General features: G+C 40.9%; 2 protein-coding genes across 2 annotated transcripts in view; one reads left to right on the top strand and one right to left on the bottom strand.

Moving 5' to 3' along the window:
- Positions 1-19,626, bottom strand: part of Roc2 (Regulator of cullins 2) — a 126,728-nt gene that overhangs the window by 69,276 nt on the left and 37,826 nt on the right. The gene's annotated exons all lie outside the window — the stretch shown is intronic.
- LOC145982005 (facilitated trehalose transporter Tret1-like) overlaps positions 1-19,626 on the top strand; it is a 71,243-nt gene that overhangs the window by 28,387 nt on the left and 23,230 nt on the right. The gene's annotated exons all lie outside the window — the stretch shown is intronic.

Here is a 19,626-nt window from a genome sequence, read left to right as displayed (position 1 = left end):
GTTATGGGGTGAATAATATATGGACACCCTGTACTTAGTATGCTAGCACAAAGAATGAATTTTATTCAACAGTGCTGAAAATACATGAAAAATAAAATACAGGAACATTTTTATATCCTCCTCTCACGAGAAAACAAGTGGGTTGAAAAATGAAGCATGTTTTCAGTTTCCAATTCTGGCAAGCTAAAAAAAAGGCATTAGTTTTCGTAATTTTTTCATTCTTGAGTTGGTTTCGCTGATTTCTGCAAGTTATCTAGGATTTCTAGATCAGTGGGAACCCTGTAAACGTTGGTCTACATTCACAACTCTGCTCCTGTAAAACACCTCACAGAATCTTGAGTTGTCTCACAACGTTAGCAATTACTGCCGCTTTTTTAAATTACTGTAACATTAGCAATTCTTACGAACATTAATTTTATCGACAGTGCTATCGGATATGTTAGTTTTTACGAAGGCACTACCCTAATGCTGCTGCATAGAAAACAGATATAAACATGAATTAAAGCTGTTATACATTTCCTCGGCGTTATCATGTTGGGTAAACAACATGTTTATTAAATCGTAGTTTATAACATGATACTTTGTTCAGATGATGTGTTGGTGGAGTAAACAAAGTAACAACACAAAGGTACGAAAAAAACGCTCACAAGAGGTACACGTGATGCTGGAGTTGTTAAGCGGAATCGTCTCTCGCGGTATGATCTTTGGCCTTGCAGCGGACTTCAGATTCAGTGTTGCAAACCGAAGGAATATATAACTAGACATTTGCGTCTGCGAATGAACGGATGTGGACTTGAAATAAAGATATATATATACATTGTTCATGCTTCTTCTTCTTCTTAAAAAGTTCTCCAGTTAATTTTACGGTAAATGTAAAGTTCCCCGTGCACATATCACCATGCCATGAAAGCACAATTAAGGGATGTGGGGTAGCGCCCCACATATTCTCGATCTCAGTCATTTTTAAGGTGATATGATCAGAACCACGCTCCGGCCGCCTTTACGCCCACGGTTGCCCCCAGGTAGACAATGATATGAGACTGGGTGTACCCAGTGGCGTGCGGTGACATTCTCCATTGGGGAAGCAGATCTTGAAAAATTAAGAAAACCAAGAATTCATTACTTCTACATGGTACGTTATACTGAAAAATTAGCAATCTACCTGATACTGTTTCCTTAACGTCTCTGAGAGGAAAGTCTGGCGCAGTTGTTCATTTTTTCGAATTTCAGTTGGTCTGTTGTCAAACGTATTTAATGCAACAGACGATCGCGGATGATTGAAATAATTGAAACCCTGAAACGTTTATCTTCACATAGAATATGTAATATGTCAGTAATCATATTTTTGTGTTTTTCCTGTGTTTTGAAACTTTATAGCTTATTTATGACTATAAATGTTAAACAAGCTTGGTGGATATGCTACATCGCTGACAGTATACCGTACACTTGGTTACTGAATCGCGCAGTTCGCAACACTGAGGACATCAACAGTCTGAACCGATGGCACACTGGTTTTCTTTCCGCCCTTGCCAAATGGGAAAAAGAATTTGCCTCCACAAAACATACCCTCCCATTAGTTCCTTCAAGGTCGCCAGTTGATTTCTCGGGCCTTTGGTGGCATCGCAGGCTGCAGGCTGGCCAGGGTGGTCACGCAGATGTTTTGTCAACGCGCCGCGAGAAGGTATTGATGGCCCATATCGGAAAAAGGACGAACCTTGGAGGCTTGCAGGTTGATTCTGTTGAGGCAACACGGAAGAAATAATGGAGAAACGAAAAGTTAAAGAAGTAATTTTGTAACAGTTATGGTGTGTGCCACCAGAACCGATTTATGCGGGGAAAAGGCCGGAAAATTTCCGACCTTAGATCACTCACACCAGGAATCGAACCCGGGTCTCCAGCGTGGCAGTCAGACGCCCTACCGACTACACTACGGCAGCTATAAATTTTAAAGTGTTTTCTAATTTCTAATGTCTCAAGGCCGAGATGGACCTTTGGTCTGCAACACCAAAGGCATTTTCCGATAATGCCATTGCGTTGTAATCACGGGGACACGTGTTTGATACCATATAAAAGCGCATGGTGGTTCGGATCTCACTTCAAAACTCTATGCCCAGTCCTGATTAGTCTGTCTGTGCATTAAGTAGACTAACATCTCAAAACAGAAAAACTAGAAAATTCATCGTTTTTCGAAAACCACTTTCATATTAAAAATTGTGACGCTTGGGTGGCCTCAAAGGCCGCAGGTTCGAGTCCTGGCGTGGGGATGAGTGTTTCTTTCCGAGATCTGATCACAATTCATTCTCATAGTCCAAAAATGGCATAGAAGCGAAACTAAATAAGAAAAATATAATTCTGAAAAATTATATCTATTTAGAATTGTTTCTATACCTTTCAAGTGAAAATCCGTGTGGTCTGCTCTCATAGCTTCATAGATAATGGTGTCGTACGACTATTTTCTATCAGTCACGAGCATCTCTGGGTAGTAACAACACTTTTGAAAGTCAATCGGATCGTTACAACCCACATGTGTCCGTGTAGTTTGGGGTAATGTTCGAGGATGGGTGGCAACACTGTCGTCAATACACAAGTATTGCAGTTAGTGAGTGAGTCAGTGTTGCTACCTTTGCACCACAACATCTTTCTCGTGTACCCAATAACCGGTTTTCATATCCCTTCCCTCGCTGTAAGAAGGAAGTGCCCAGAACAGACGTGTGCTTATTTTCTAACGATGGGAATTTGAATTGTTCATATTTCTATACTAGTTCGGTATATTTAAACTTGAACCTGGGCAAAAATAATAACACATTTTGGGATGTGATAGTTAAATGTCCCCGAACGTATCTCAAAATTTCCAAATATTTCCCACTTCTGGAAAATCCGTCAACTTGAAAAACGTTAACCATGTTCGATTGTATACATCACTTTAGTTTTTCGACTATATCTCTTACGGTACCCAACATAAGAGACCTGATATATTTTCCAACCCGTTCTCTCATTATACCCAACATCAAATGATCAGTAGTTTTTATCTAAGTTCAACCATTTTCTCGCAATTACAGAATAAAGGTGAATAAAAAAAAAATACTAAAATTGAAATAGAATAAATTTCATTTCATATTATCTATTTGTAGAGAAAGCACCAGTCTCCTTGGCCAAAAGCTACTGAATGTTACACGCCTTGAAATGATACATAATAGTAACATGTCATCTTATCGGTGGTCTATGTACATGATGTAGGTAAAGTTCCCCGTGCACATAGCACCGTGCCATGAAGGTACATTTAGGGGATGTGGCAATTTTGGGGGTGATGTGATCAGCACCACGCTCCGGCCGCCTTTACAAGAGTTGCCTCCAGGTATTCATTGACTGCATGCTGGGTGAGCCCCAGAGCCGGGGACAGGGCCGGAAAAATGCCGACCTTAGATCACACACACCGGGAATCGAACCCGGGTCTCCCGCGTGGCAGTCAGGAGCCCTACAGTCAGCAAAAGGACCTGGACTGAAGAAAACATAGCTTTGAAAAGGTCTACAAGAGAGGAAAATGGTGACATTTGAAATGTGGTAAAAATGTGAGAAAATACGACTAATCTTCTGATATAACATGACCTATAACCTAAATTGTATACACGCTGTATTACAAGTAATAACGCAAACTTACACAGTTGAAAGTACACGATAATAGAAGTAAAAAAGCCTCAGTAAATATGTGCCTGCAAACGAGCCGTTTTCGAGATTATTGCGAATGTGTGGTTACAAGCCGCCACTGACTTCATTGTTTGTAAACGTCATAATGTTATCATCTCCGGACCTCTCCATATAAATCCGGATCTGGGGAATTCCAAGAAACAAACGTGCAGTATTTCAACAGATTTGAGAAATCACCATGCTTCTAATGGTTTTACGTTATTCAATCAGAACTCATAAATTTTGTTTTCTTATCGACATATCTGTATTAAGTTATCTATTGTGAAATAAATTTCACGGAGAGTACCTCAGATTAATATACTGCGAAATTGTGCCGTAATATGACAGCACTATTACAACTTTCACGTGCCACAGATAAATTTCTTACAGCAGGATTGGATGGGGTGGAGAGTTCATGATGTGCCAGAAAGAAAAGCGAAAATTTCATTGAATGTTCTCGCACAGTCATGATTGCGTCTGCTGATGTAACAGCCACTTCTGTGAAACCAATAATAGACCTTGCGGGGAAAAAATACATTTATCCGTCTGGTGCCATTAGAAGTGGAAGAAACAGGCAGAGAAAGGGCAACAGAATGCAAATAGATACACCAATTGAAACTGTCAACGGGTAAACATTTCCTCACTGGCTCAGATGGGCTCAGCGTATGAATCACAAGGGTATATTGCGAAGCACGACACAAACAAGGCACTAATGTGTCCACTGAAGGCCAACAGACCAGCTAGGACATGGTGACGATGCAGTTTTCGTCCTTACAAAACAAAACAAGTCATGCGTACTTCAGGACAGCGTATTGTTAACGCTCTACTTTAAGCTCAGACAGATCACATTAAATTGGGAAGCGAGGCATTGGAAAGAGATGCTAATACATTTCTTCCATTAAATTAGATCCCAATTAATTCTTGATCCAGTTGTATGTTAATTAAGTGATGAAAATTTTTCCAAAATTAAAGAAAAAAACAGCAGTCATAATAATTCACGACCACATGTAATTGTTACATTACAAATTATTTAAATTCTGTGCTATCAGTAGCTGATTGACTGAATTAGATTTAGGTTATTGTACGTCGTTTTTCTACAGATTTTGGCTAATCGCGACGATGACATGATGAATGGGCATTCACAAAGAACACACATGACCAGGCCGGGATTCGAACCCGAGACCTTTGGGATTTATAGGCATTAAAAGTTATGAAATAGGCAGGCAAACAGGCACCAACACGATGAAAATACGCAGTTAAAAAGGCACCAGAATAGGCAGTGAAACATAGATTGTTACTAATTTTCTTAGTTACGTACACTTACTTCGCGCCGCTTTTATGTTACTTCTGGCTAATTGTGACGATGATGATGATCGGCTGGTATTGAATATATTTGTCAATGTAGCAAGTGTAAAAGTATAAAATGTCACATACATACATATAAACTTGAAATATGAACATACGGGTGGATTACTGCGTAGCTCCCACAACCTCACTTTTGAAGGGAGCGTTTACCAATGTTCAGAAGAAAGGAAAGCGGGAACAAGAAAAAAATGTATTTTAGGCAAGACTATGAAAAATAGGTATTACACTTCAAAATAGACTTGTATAGTTTCGAAACAACACGACAATTCCAATTTTTGTATTCATTCAAAGGAATAACAAAAGACAACCAAAAATCCGCACCTTAACTATTATTATTATTATTATTATTATTAATTACAATAAAAGTTGGCAATGGCGAAATAATCGATTACAGCATTTTTCTAATGTATGCTCAATTTCTGAATTAGTTACTGGCGGGCACGAATTTCTTGATACCAAACGCGAGGGTGTGGAGTAGGCCTGTTAAGCTGCCACATATGCAATCCGCACGTCACGAAGGGGTTTTGCGTTTTCTTTCTCCTACGATACGAACAGTTCAAATGAACAAATTGGAAAATACGAGGGTAAATCAAAAAGTAAAGGCAAGTTTCACATCACATCTTTATTTCCACACAAGAACTACACATATCACTCTTCCACATATGGTCCCTGCACGGCAATGCACTTTCGGTATCGTGTAATCAGCTTCTGTATCCCGTCCGCGAAGGTTTTAGTTGCTCACGAAGCCAGGTCTGCACCGCCTGCTGGACCTTGTAATCTGACCTGAACCTACGACCACGTAGCGCCTCTTTCAAAGGGTCGAAGATGTGATAATCCGATGGTGCCAGATCAGGGCTGTACGGAGGATGGGGAAGAAACTCAAAGCCAAGCCTGTGCACTGTTGCCCTTGCTGTATGAGGTCTGGCACTACGGCGCGCCGTTCCTCGATGGTGCATTCGTGGAGTGGTGCGTCCATATGTGTGACCTTTTTGCTCCGCGACACTCGACTGAATGGGGCAGTGATGGATACTCCTACTTCCACGTCACTCCAAGTATACACGCAGTGACGTCAGCCACACCCAGTCTTCATTTATTACTGCGAGAACTCAAAATTGCCTTTAGTTTTTTTATTTACCCTCGTAATATACATACACGCAGTGACGTCAGCCACACCCAGTCTTCGTTTATTACTGCGAGAACTCAAAATTGCCTTTAGTTTTTGATTTACCCTCGTAATATACAAACTTTTTATGTGGGTTGTTATAACAAATAACAGAGGATGGGTTTTTGTGTGTGGAGTTTAGCTGTAAAAATTGTGACGATGAGGAGGTATTCATACATTGCAATAACAAAGAATCGTCCATGCCACAGAGTTCGAACTGAAAGTCTTGGCTTCGCACTGTGCAATTACGGACATTACTGCGTTGTAACCGGGATGTACTACGTGGAACTGAGGTTCACATTTGGAATACATCTCAGGATACCTCTTACACCTCAATGTGGATAATTTCAAACTAATTTTCAATAACTTAAATGCTTAGTTGACATTGCGCTAGTATTTGTTGTTACTGGTTTCTAGTTCGGCTGCGTGGGCGTGCTCGACACCGGCTAGTACCACGTGACGTATGAACCACCGGAATTAGTGGCCGCGGTTGAGCGGGTTATCATCCTCACTGTAAATAGTAACTATATTTCCTATCATCATACAAATCATGTGCAGCAAAACATACAACAATCTATGTTATAGGCAAGCCCTTATTGTTACCTTTCTTCCATCAAGTAGGCTGAGTGCCGATTTCCGTGGCGGAGTGGTCACCGGTTCGAATCGCTGCCTGGGCAGGGGTGTTCTTCGTGAATGACCCTTCATCAATTTCATCACTCATCATTTGCGATTAGCCAAACGTGACAGAAAAGGGAAGTAAAATAAACCAAATCAAGAAGATTGACATTTTGTCGCCATGTGCTAATGATAACGCGGTTTCCAAGCAAAACGCAAAATTTTAATTATAATTAACTCAGACTGAGATAGAAATACTAACTCGGTACGTTAATTTATTTATGACTACATTTGAATTGGATTACATACTTACGCTCGTTACCACGTGATTTTCTGAGGATGATCATATTTCAATGCAAGGAATTAAGGCGTCCTGGTTTTCCTTGTAATCAGGTGAAAGTTTCGTGACTGAAGCTATAAAAATAATAATGCTTACGCGGTCATGATTTATGGACTTTACGGTGTTGTTGCAGGAGGATGAGGTATGTCGTGATGCGTCCTATAAGCGTTCGAAGTCCACAGTTCGCTCCTTGCAAGCGAGATTATCACCTGGTAGAGGGATGTTCAAGGTGTCTGAGCAATTAATAATTCACGTGAGAAACACTCGTCTCTAGTTGGAAGCAACTACCATGGTTGTAGATGGGTTGAATCGTTGCTAGAGTGATAAAACAGGGTTGGCAACCACGGAATTTGTGATGTTGCCATCTCTAGTAAATTATTCCTCGTGTAGTGATTTCTGACGGTAAATTATGTGAACGTTTTCGCATTTTCACATTATATGAACGAGTCGCTTAAACTTCACGATCACCTTACATGTATCGTCGCCACAGAATATCCTTCTCTTCAATCTTTCAACATGACTTACAATTATTTCAGCTGCGTAAACAACAATATAATTATCGTATTATTTGGGTCCCTTTTCATTATTTTCTAAAAGCATTATAAAGGGTGTCTAAAAAAGACGGGGCATTTTGAAACGTGGATATAGAGGAGGTTGCAAGAGTTTTAATCATATAAATGAATAGTGCAGAGGATGCCATTATACAATTACATACCGCTGAAGAGATGGGTAGGTTTATGATTTGATGATGACGTCCTCTTCTAAGCAACCATTCCTGAAGTCGTCGAGGGATATCCTGCATAGCTCAACGTAACATGTCCACAGGATTCTTGGCGATTCTTCAGTTATAGTAGCTCGAGGCAAAATGATGTGAGGAAATCGCTCAGATTCCTGTGGACATGTTACGTCGTGCTATGCAGGATGTCCTTCGAAATTTGCAGGAATAGTTGCTTGAAAAGGTCGTGATCTACTGGACGTCATCAAGCCATAAGCCTACCCATCTCTTCAGCGGTTGTAATGGCATCTTCTGCACTATTCATTTCCATGATGAAATCTCTTGTAACTATTTATTCTCTTCTCTATATCCCCGTTTCAAAATGTCCTGTCTTCTTTTAGACACCCTTTAAAATATACAACTGTGTTCAGGTGAACCACTGAAGTCAAATTTCCTCCACAGTCGAATGAGTATACTTTCACACACATATTACCAACGTTCTCGCAAGTTTACAGATTATGACTGCCCTCTAAAATTGTACCACGTCGCAAGTCTGTGTTTTTAGGCTCGGATGGTCCAGGACCATCAGCAGAGTATGTTGATCTAATGTCTATTTACAAGAACTGTGGCTTCTACAGAGATTTCTTGAGCTTATGCTTGTAATAACAGCATTGCACCGTGTCATGAAGCCACAAACGGTGGAAAGCACCATACATTCTCCATCAGTGGTGTGCCCGGAATTTTCGAAAAAGGGGAGTACGAATACTTTTCTTAGTGGTTAAACATAATTTTGTCATCGACATTCTTCTTTTAGGAATACTAAGTCAAAAGGGGGGGGGGAGGTTATGATCGCCACTAACCCCCCTTGGGCACGCTACTGTTCTTCATGTCGACCGTAATGCGATCAAATCCACCCCTTCAGCCCTCTTGCACCCAAGGTTGTCCGAGTTACCAATCCATTGGACTAGGTGAGCCTCAGAGGGACTTTATGCAAGGACATTATCGGAAAATTCCCTCCTGAGATGTCCTCCAGGACTCGAACCCCGGGTGTCAAGTCTGGCGCTCTACCGACTGGACCGCAGATCATTACGGTGCTCGTGTTCGGGTAACCTCAATACAAGATGGAGAGGGGTTGTGCTTCAGTTGTTAGGGTGCCACGAGAGAAAGAGAGAGATATCACGGTTCGATTCCTGAGGTAGAGGATTTCAGCTGGACGAACGCGACCGTCGAAGCCCCCTGACTCGCTCAATCCCTCTTACAACGCTCTTTGCTCTGCAGTCCACGCATACATACAACAGCGCTCTTCCACAAATACGGTGGGTTGGCTGTGCCTGCTTTAAACACAGCTAATGAACCTACATGCTAAGCCGGAAGAAACTGTAGTGCACAAATGTGTCCTTGTTATCATGTCGCTAACCCTTTCCTGCTTTCTCTTGCGTCATACGAGATAACGTTCAAGGTTGCTGTGCTTGAATCCTCTGTTTCTTCTCCATCCAACGGGAAATCCATCCTCTTTTTTTACTAGAATAAGAGTTTTTGTCACGCGCTCTAACATATATTTTTGTGTATTAAAAATGAATTTCTAATGGTTGGTGCTTGTTAATTCATTTGACGTTTCGGGATATACACACAGGGCTGGACCGGGAACAATAGAGGGTGAATTTCGTTAGTAGAGTGCCCTGAGTAAAATAGTTCATACTATTACAAACAGTTAGCCGGACGAGCAAGGCTATTATGGGTTTAAGGCGACTCTAGGCCATCTAGAACACGTAACAATCAATCTCTTTGAAACAGAATTAGGCAATACTTCTTAGCTCAATAAATATTCACTGAAAATTTTCATGCTTCAAAATTTTTCTTATGAATTGCTTGAGAAGCTGTTGAATTTAAAATGCAAATTATTATTGTTATCAAGATAATCACCCATTTTATTTTCTCATGTCTTTTACAGTTGAACTCCGTGTGCAAATTATATACAATAATGATCAAATTTCTTGTCTTACGTGATTTGGGGAACCAATAATAAATAATTATTTCGTGCTGCCATCTATGAACGAAGAATGCAAACTTGGTAATTTTAATACATAATTTAATTGTCAACCTAAAGAAAATTAATGAAGGGAAAGGGGGTTTAAACTTTGCATGTGATTGTTCAATATATTAATAAGAACTAGGCTGCTCTTATAGGAAGGGTTTATAAAGTGTATCTGTTTTTTCGTCGTCCCAACAGAGGCAGGGCGCCCTGGTCAACACATGCATTCTTCTCAATAGTAAAAGAAATGAATTAATGTATTACAAATTACATATGGTTTATTGATTGATTTGCTGTTTTAAGTCCACTTTAAGCACAGTAAGGCCAATTGGGACTGGACCTACAGTTTAAAGTGGGATCCGAACCACTATGTGCCTCCACCGGGTATCGAACCCGATATCCTTTGATTACAAGGCGTCGACGCGCCACTGCGCCATCACAAATTACATAGTATTGAAACAATAGACAAAAGGAATTTAGTGCACAATGTAACGTCAAAATTGGTTGACGTGATTAAAAATTAATTGCTTTTTAGAATTACTAATATAATCAGAATTCCGAATTTTAAGGGGTGTAGCGGCAACCTCGTCGCCTTGTAATCAAAGCGTTCCCGATGGAGGCACGTCGTGCTTCGGAGATCACTTTAAACTTTACGTCGGGTCCCGATTACTCGTATCTATGCATACAATGGACTTAATATACTACCACACATAACTCAATAACAACACACACACACACGTTCATTTCGACGCTACGAGCCCTCGAGAAAGGAATGTTTATCCTGAATGTATATCATGGCCGTATTAAGAGAGGTTTCTTTTAGGGTTCAACCCCCCCCCCTCCCTAAACTTCTGGCATGTTGGATTAATGAAAGTTCAGAAATCAAAATTTGTAACACATTTTCAAAAATGTATTTGCAGTTTCACAAAAATACAACAGGGAGACAATCCTGAAATGATCGAGCTAGAATGTTCAAACATTTTGAATTCTGAAATTTGAACGAAACGGGTTTAATTCTCAGAATTGCTGCCCACCCGCAACCCCTTCATTTTCACTTCTGCTGTGCTCTTCCCAGTGCTGTTCCTGGATCAGACTGAAAATTCCCTTGTGATCGTCCCAAAATTCCCGTTCCAACTTTTAAGTTTCCTATTCGATAAGGGTTGCAATCCCCCGTTATAAGAGTTCAAACCTAGGATCTCCAGCTTCGTAGCGCATTACGTTCACTATCCTTCACCCAGTGGTCGATTAAGAGCGTTGGAAAGTGGGATCGAACTGGTCCATAGAACCCCCCCCCCCCTCGAATTGACATAGTTTATTGCAAGTTCAAAAATAGCAGAACGTTTGTTAGTTTTATTGTTAATAACGGAAATAAAGTCCAGTTAGTATTCGAACAGAAAAACCAAAGAAAAACGGCGTTAGATCGAAAAATTGAGGCTACAATACAGGCACCAGGTTATAACTGGTTCCACAGTTTTCAAAATTTAAAAAATTAAGTTTTATGTGAACATAAACATTATCACTAAAATTGCTCTCTAACTCTTAAAGCTCTATCTTGAGGTAGCTAAAATTTAATTTCAGTACACAAAACGTAAATAATAATAATAATAAATAAATAGTTGTGCTGCATATTCACACTTCTGATGGATAGAGTAGAAAAGTTTCCTTAAGAATTTAAGGACAGCAATAATAATAATACGTTTGGAATAAATTAGTTTATTATTATGAATTTTAATCATTATTATTATTTAATAATAACTATTGTTATTATTTCTATTTCTTGCGACGCCCATGGGAACAATTATGAGTGAAAAATTTTCCTGCCTACGGCCACGATGTATATTTAACTACGCAGTACATGCTCACAATTGCCACTACTGGATTAACTTTGTAAACATAAACGAAACACGCATGACTGATATATCCGCTTGCTATACTGAAGGAAACGCATAAAGTCAGTTCGGTATAGGTAGGTTCTTTCCATATCATACCATAGTCTGACGTCTCGGTCGCGCTCTCGTTTTTGCTTCGATTTTTATAAGCTCGTCTCGATCTTGGTACCATCACTAGCGAAATAACATGACGGTTACACATTTCAACACTTCTTTGGCTGTCTTCTCAAGGAGCTTTCTAGTGCGTGTGAATATCCCCTGTATATTAATAAGAGGCCCGAGGATTGCCACACCCTGATCGCACAGAAAAAGACACGTAACAATGTGATGCTTAGCGTGGTCCTTGCAACCTTGAGGGCGATCAAGTGTACGAATAATTATGTAATGGTTTAGATTGGGATGAGGCTCAGCGTACGTTCCGAGAATATTACCAAGGGGCGTATCTCCAAAGCTTTCTCCGAAGACGCCAGATGAGCAGGTGGGAGGCCTCTGGCGATGCTGAAATGATGTTGCATTCCTGTTGTTTTTGTCTAGGTGTGCAGAAATTACAAGAGGATAAGATAACGTAGACCTATCTCGAGGCGAAACCTTAGTTCATATTTCAGTCCTGTGTCAAAATACAAGTTACCGAGTTTGTTTTTAACCCGTATTCATAATAGGCTAATCGGGACTGGAGCTACAGTTTAAAGAGGGATCCGAACAACGAAGTGCCTCCACCGGGTATCGAACCGAGGACCCCTTGACTACAAGGCGACGGCGTTGGGCATATTCCATTCGACAGGGTTCAATGGAAAAGAGGGAGGATGTTGATTTTGTACTTACAGTCCGGCCAAGGAAGACGAAACTACCTGGAAAGGACGATTCCAAACGCGAGAGGGGAAGCAGGGAGAAACACTCGCCAAACTATCCTGTGGTATTTCGCTTGCGTGGATTCGCTTGTTGTGTTTATTACAGCTTCCTGTGTTGTGTTTGTGATGGCTCTTACAATTCGCAACAAACCGTTTCGAAGTGGAATGAGAAAATTGGGACGTTCTACAAAACACCCGCGTTATGCTAGAAAATGTCACAAGCCATTCAGTTACAACATTTATATATATACATTTTATATATAATACTATATACAACATTATTATTATTATTGAATACTATCCTGATTATTGTTGTGTACAGTTGTGCTAATTATAATATTTACTAAGAAGATCAATTTAACTGAATGATCTAAAATAAAGCTACTGGTTTACAAACAAGTTTATCTACTAATGTGACGATATGAATACTTTTCTGATATAGTATATGACTGGCTTGCATAACCCTTACAGAATTCGTAAACATCTCTGTATGTATTTTGGCGGCGATGTTACTACGTTGAAACTTCATTGCGGTTTCTACAGCAGACGATTTTCAAGGAAACCGCTTCCTGTCCAAAGCTCCTTCACCCTTATTTAGCCACTGAACGCGTCCGGTTGGCGCATGCGCACTTCCGTCCATAGTTTCGGCTAAGGCAGCCAGACAGTACGTCCACTTTATGCACAGAAAGGCTAATCTGGATTGGACTTTCGACTTGAAAGTTGGATACACACCGCAAGAGGTTCCACTGGGAACCCTTGATTACAATGTGACGACGTTACCACTACGCTATCAGGAAGGCCTGGCCTATGGGTTAAGAAAGTGTTTCTGATTGAATGAATTAGGTTTTATGTCGCTTTCAGCCACTTTTTGCTAATCACAACGATGAGGATGAATGATGATGGTATCATGAAGTAGATAACGGAACACTTACAAAGAATACCCATCTCCAGGCCGGGGTTCGAACGCGGGATCCCTGGTATAGTAGCGCGATGCTAACCACACCGCCATGGAGCTCATCTCCTAAAGACAGGATCACTAGTCACGGAGATGAAAGAAGAAACGTGAGATTATAATAAGAGAATGTAGAGAACACGAGACAGTTGGGAATAGTCTTGAGCCGAAGCTTCTTCGTATTCGCGTAACGACTGAAAAGGCAGAGCCATTAAGTAAATTTTACAAAATTATGTTTTCAACACGGAATAAACGGGTAAAACCATCAAATTTTCAGAGCAAAATATTTCAGCCAGACTGCGGTGGACCCGTGAGAGTTCACCATGGCCCGGAGCGAGGAAACGGCTGGCAAGGTCAATGTAATCATGTCTCGCAAACGCTGGTAGCTTTTAGCGAGACACTCTCAGTCTCCACGCAATGCCAGGAAACACCTTCTGGATTAGTCAGCCAGGAAAACCAGTTGGAAGCGGTTCAGAGTGGTTCCATTCGGTTAAGCAGACAATGAATGAATGTTCTTCTCTGCTACCCTAAGACATGGTTGTGATTTTTAATATAGTTTCGGTTTTACTTTCGTTTTTCTGCCACGTTTGGCTAATCGCAACGATGAGAATGAATGGTGACAAGATAAAATGGATGAAATCACAAACACAATATAATAATAACGTAAAGGCTTAAAAAAAAATATTAATTAAAATATGTAACTTAATTTAAAAAAAAAGTGTGCGCTTAGCACCACGCCAAAAAGTCGTATTGGGGGTGTGGGGGTAAAACACCACACTTTCTTGTTTCGGTCGTGAGTGGGGGTGATGTGATCAGCATCACGCCCCTGAATGCATTTACCACCCCCCCCCCACAGGGTTTCCTCCAGGTACCCATGTCATTCGACGCCGGGGCCGCTTCCAACGTTAGAAAAGTTCCCGGATTTGAACCGGCCGAGGATCGAACCCGGGACCTTTAGCATGGTAGTCAGACTCGTTACCGACTGAGCCACCGTGGCCTAATTGGATATTGTATTACAATTGTCTGATTAGGTGAAAAGACGGTATATGAATGGAGGTATAACAGCATTTCTTCATTATCTGACAAGAAAATTAATGTCAAAGTAAAATTAAAATTCTTGATTGATATTTTATGCATACTATCATGATTAGTAGCGTGCATAAATTTTCTTTGGTGCAGTCATTTAAAGCCGTATGATCCTCATATAATCCTTGCCTTCCAATAAGTTCGCCAGAAATAACTATCGATAAATACAACCAATGCTAAGCAACTTTACTTTCATTTTTTTAAAATTTTGATACCTGGGAAGTCTTTCGGGGATGTCCGGACCCCCTGAATCCCTCATAAATGCGTCCTTGGTGCTGGGTTCGATACCTGCTTCAAGGACATGAGGAGGGTCGGACCGGGGCCCACTCTAAACTGTAGGTCCAGTTCCGCATAAAATGGACTGACAAACACACATGGACACAACACAACATAAGCTCCACCAAGATTATACTAGCTGATAGTACAGGCGCCAGAGCCTAGCTAGCCTGCAACATGCAGCCCAAGGTGTAATACGTGGAAGAGAGCTGGACATTTAGGTCTCTCTCTCTTTCGCGTGAAATCCAATTCTGCCGTGTACAAAAGACAAGTTGCATTTTAATTTAAATTTTCAACGAGATGGAAGTGGGAGATGTATGGTTCCAGCAGGACGGTGCTACGGCACACACAGCGCGTGTGTCAACGACTGTTTTGCGGCAACACTTCCCAGGATGCCTCATCTCCTTGAGGGGCGATCTGCGCTGGCCAGCACGGTCGCCTGATTTGTCCCTTCCAACTATTTTTTATGGGGCTATATCAAATCACTTGTTTACAACGATCGTCCTAGGACCCTGGCTCACCTGAAGAACAACATTCGTCAAGCTGTCGCCAACATATCCGTCGATATGCTGGAAAGAGTTGAACGAAACTTCCGAGTTCGATTAACGCAGTGTATTGAGAATAATGGACGCCATCTGCCTGATATCATCTTTAAAACTGTGTAAACATAAAACTTAATTGTTATACTTGATGCTGTTCAAAGAATTAAATATATATCTGCATTACTTTTTTTGTAATTGAATTTCTAAATAAGCAAGTTACTCTTTATTATCACACGAATAGGAAATAGGATGGGTTACATTGAGAACCATATACAATTACGCCACTAATAATTATAGGGGACGGGATTTTCAAGAATTTTCTATCGGACGAGGGTAAGTTTGTATTTATGAGGATGTAAGGGTAATTTAGGGCCAAAATGACCAAATTTTGGGCAATTGTCAATATTTTTAGTAGGGAGGTGGAGATAAGTCACTGATTAGCAACCTGCATGCGTAGGTATAGAACGCATTCAGCCTGTCGTCCCTGGATACCCTGAATAGAGGTGACGGTAAGACACCGAAGCGTGGTGATGATCACATCACCCCTAGAATGGCAGAGATCGAGAATATGTGGGAGCCATACCTCCGCACCCCTCATGTTACGTCACGCAGAATTGCACCAGAAAAAGCTTCAGTGGCTTTTATGTCTTAAAAATTATTAAACAAGTTTCACAGCTCGTAGTGCACATAAAGGCGACATCTTTTCTTTGTAACGTTTGGGATGCAACGAGTCTTGTATTTTTTACTGTATGTATGCGACCACATGACACAATTGATGGTTAACACAATCATTATGGTCTGTATTAGTTAAGGCACTAATAAGCTATGAAGAGTGTTATTGCAGCAGAGATGGCGTCAAGATCACATCACAAGGGTTTTCTTTTCAAATTGTGCAAGTAACTTCATGTTCTTGAGAAGATTTTGCGGTCAAGTGACTTCGTTACAACGAACTGTTCACGCATCAGGGGAGGCCCTTGCCTTTAACTACCATACACGTAGCCCGTAGCGGACTAAAGATTTTTCTAGTTTTACAACAGAAAAATAAATGCCAGTGGCAACCCTGAATCTGTATAGCACGGTTGCATTCATACGGGTTATACACATTTATTGTAAAATATTGGAAAGTTGAAACGAAATCTCAAAAATGTCTTGTAGACGCTGTGGAAGTTTGTCGGTGTTCTACGGGGACACCCTGTATATATGACCAAAGCAGTATTTTTTAACGAATTCGCAGCATGGCATAGTGATCTGAAAAAAAAATCCAGGGGAGAAGAAAGAAAGGAAGAATACAAAACAGAAAATCTGTAGATCCAATTTAGGGATCGTGAGACCGGAAGGAAACTTGGTCCCTTACATTGAAAGAGGAACATAAATTGAGAGTATATGAAAATAAGATCCTTAGGAAAATATTTGGGCCTAAAAGGGATGAGGAGACAGGTGAGTGGAGAAGGTTATATAATTTGTATTTATGTCCGGATATTATAAGAATGATTAAATCAAGAAGACTTAGGTGGGCAGGCCATGTGGCACGAATGGGAGAGGAAAGAAGAGTTTACAGGATTCTTGTTGGGAAACCTGATGGTAAGAGAACTGTAGGGAGACGAAAATGGAGGGATAACGTTGAGATGGACCTAAAGGAAATTGGTAGGGATGGAAAAGAGCATATAGATCTTGCTCAGGATAGGGACAGTTGGAAGGCCTGTGTTGCTGCAGTCATCAACCTTCGGGTTTAAGAAGGCTAGAGATTTAGTTACTTAGAGACCGGAACGATCTTGTAACAATCGGGACGAGAATGCGACTTTGTGTCAATCGAGACTTTTGGTACAAACCACGAACCAATTATTACTTTAATATGCTATTTCTTCACATATACAAAGAGGGTATCGCCCGATTATTTGTAGATAAGTCATACATTTTGTTTATAGTGATAAAATCATTTCATTAGTGAGAATTGTTAGGCTGTGTGCGAGGTTGTATACATGCATACACGAAAGGATTCCTACTCTCTCTCTCTTGCTATATGCGTGTGCGCGTGCGCGCAAAAATATGAATTTTACTTTGTACAATTTTGGGAGATGAGTGTACGATAGGATTAAAATTGAGTTAAGAAACCTAAAAAATGAAGAAAGAAAAAAAATCACTATACTTGTTAAACGGCCATAAAATGAGCAAAGTTAAAAATTAAAGCATTTTCGTGTTCTAAGCGAAGGGACGCAGAACAATAATATGTTCGGTACCATCTTCAAGGTACCGAAAAAAAAATTGTCTGCCAGCATAGAGCACGCAAGGGGGGTTCCTGGTTTCGATTCGCGGTGGAAGCACATAACACAGTAGTTAGGTTCTTTTAAACTATAGATTAAGTCACTATGAGCCGATCTGAGACAAATTGGAGTTAAAAGAACAACGTAGCGGTTACGCAGTCGCCCTGTAAACAACTGGTCTAGTGTTCGATCCCTGGTGGAGGCACACGGCACGGTGGTACGGATCCAGCTTTAAACTGATTGATTCATTTTACTTAGCTTTTCTGCCACTTTTGGCTTATCGCAAAGATGAAGATGATGTGACGATAGAGGAAGGAGCAATCACAAAGAACACGCATGAGCAGGCCGGGATATGAATCAGGGACCCCTGGTGTCACGTGCAAACCGTCCCGCCACGGAGACCGGTCGCTTTATACTGTAGGTCCAGTTCCGAATAGCCTACGTGAAGTGAACTTAAATTTCACACGCGTAGAACAGGCAGCTGAGTCTGTCCATGTTATTAACCATCCAGAGCATAACATCACTACTGCGCTTTCGAATCGTCTCTGAACATTAATACGAAAGCGGCACCTCGACATCGTTCGCACGTTGCCAAGGTCTCCACTCGCCCAAGCCACTCGCTGATTAGAGAAAAGGAGTCTGCTCTTCAGACTTGGCGCAGGTGACTGCCGGGCGCAAGCCTCCAACACCCACCAATGCGAAAGTTGCCGTGAAAGGGTTTCCAACTGTGGATTAATACCACTAGAATCGGTGCCATTTCGAGCTCTCCGCGAAGAGATTGGGGGGGGGGGAATTGAAATAAACTTGTGACGAGCTCATGCAGACATGAAACGTGGGTAGGAAAATATTGCGGAGAGATTATTTAGCTACGTGCAACCAGACAGAATGATTGATTGATTTGGTGTTTTAAGTCCACTTTATGCACAGTAAGGCTAATCGGGACTGGACCTACAGTTTAAAGTGGAATCCGAACCACTGTGTGCCTCCACCGGGAATCGAACCCGGGACTCCTTGATTACAAGGCTACGACGGTACCACTGCGCCATGGGGGAGGGCCCCAGACAGAATGTTATGCAAATCTGAGCAGAGGAAATCTGCAAAGGCTTGAAGAAATGGCCCGTATGCATGTACATAAAATTTGTTTTAATGAAAATTTATTAATAGAAGCAGTGAAAATGCCACTAATTTTATTCTATAACCTTATGAAGGGTGTTTCATAAAGTGCGCAGGTTTTAAACTGCTTGCCATTTTTTTTGTTTGAAGGTTGGCAACACTGTTGGCAACCTTTCCAATTATTAATTGGTCAATTTTTCCCCCCACATGTCCAGTTGAGTTCCCATGGAACGGTTCACCATCGAGCAACGCGTCGTTATTTTGAAGACACATTACAGAAACGGGGAGTGGCCTGCTCTGGATGAAGTGGAAACCGTGAATATACGATTTCCCGTACTTTTCTATTGTTGTCAGGGCGCAAGAAATAAACACCAGTTAAGCAAACAATGCATAGCTACCGCATAGTCGACAGTTTATGAACTGTCTCTGCATAGCACATTCTGTAATGTGTTTTCAAAATAACGACGCGTTGCTCGATAGTAAACCTCTTCATGGCAACTCAGAATATCTGAAGGAAAACCCAATTGCCCAATTAATAATCGGAATTATAAGAGATAACGAAAATGATAAGAACAGTGTTGCCAACCTTCAAACAAAAAAATGACAAGCCATTTAAAACCTGCGCACTTTATGAAACACTCTTTAGAATAGCTTAAGCGTCAATTTGAAAGAAAAAAAATGGCATTATAACTGCAGTGCCTTTTAATGATAATGCAACTTTAGTAACGTCAGATGTTGACACACTT

This window comes from Lepisma saccharinum, chromosome 30 (assembly GCF_977018435.1).
Source record: "Lepisma saccharinum chromosome 30, izLepSacc3.1, whole genome shotgun sequence".
Classification (NCBI taxonomy): Eukaryota; Metazoa; Arthropoda; class Insecta; order Zygentoma; family Lepismatidae; genus Lepisma; species Lepisma saccharinum.
This window is presented reverse-complemented; position numbering and strand designations above follow the sequence as displayed.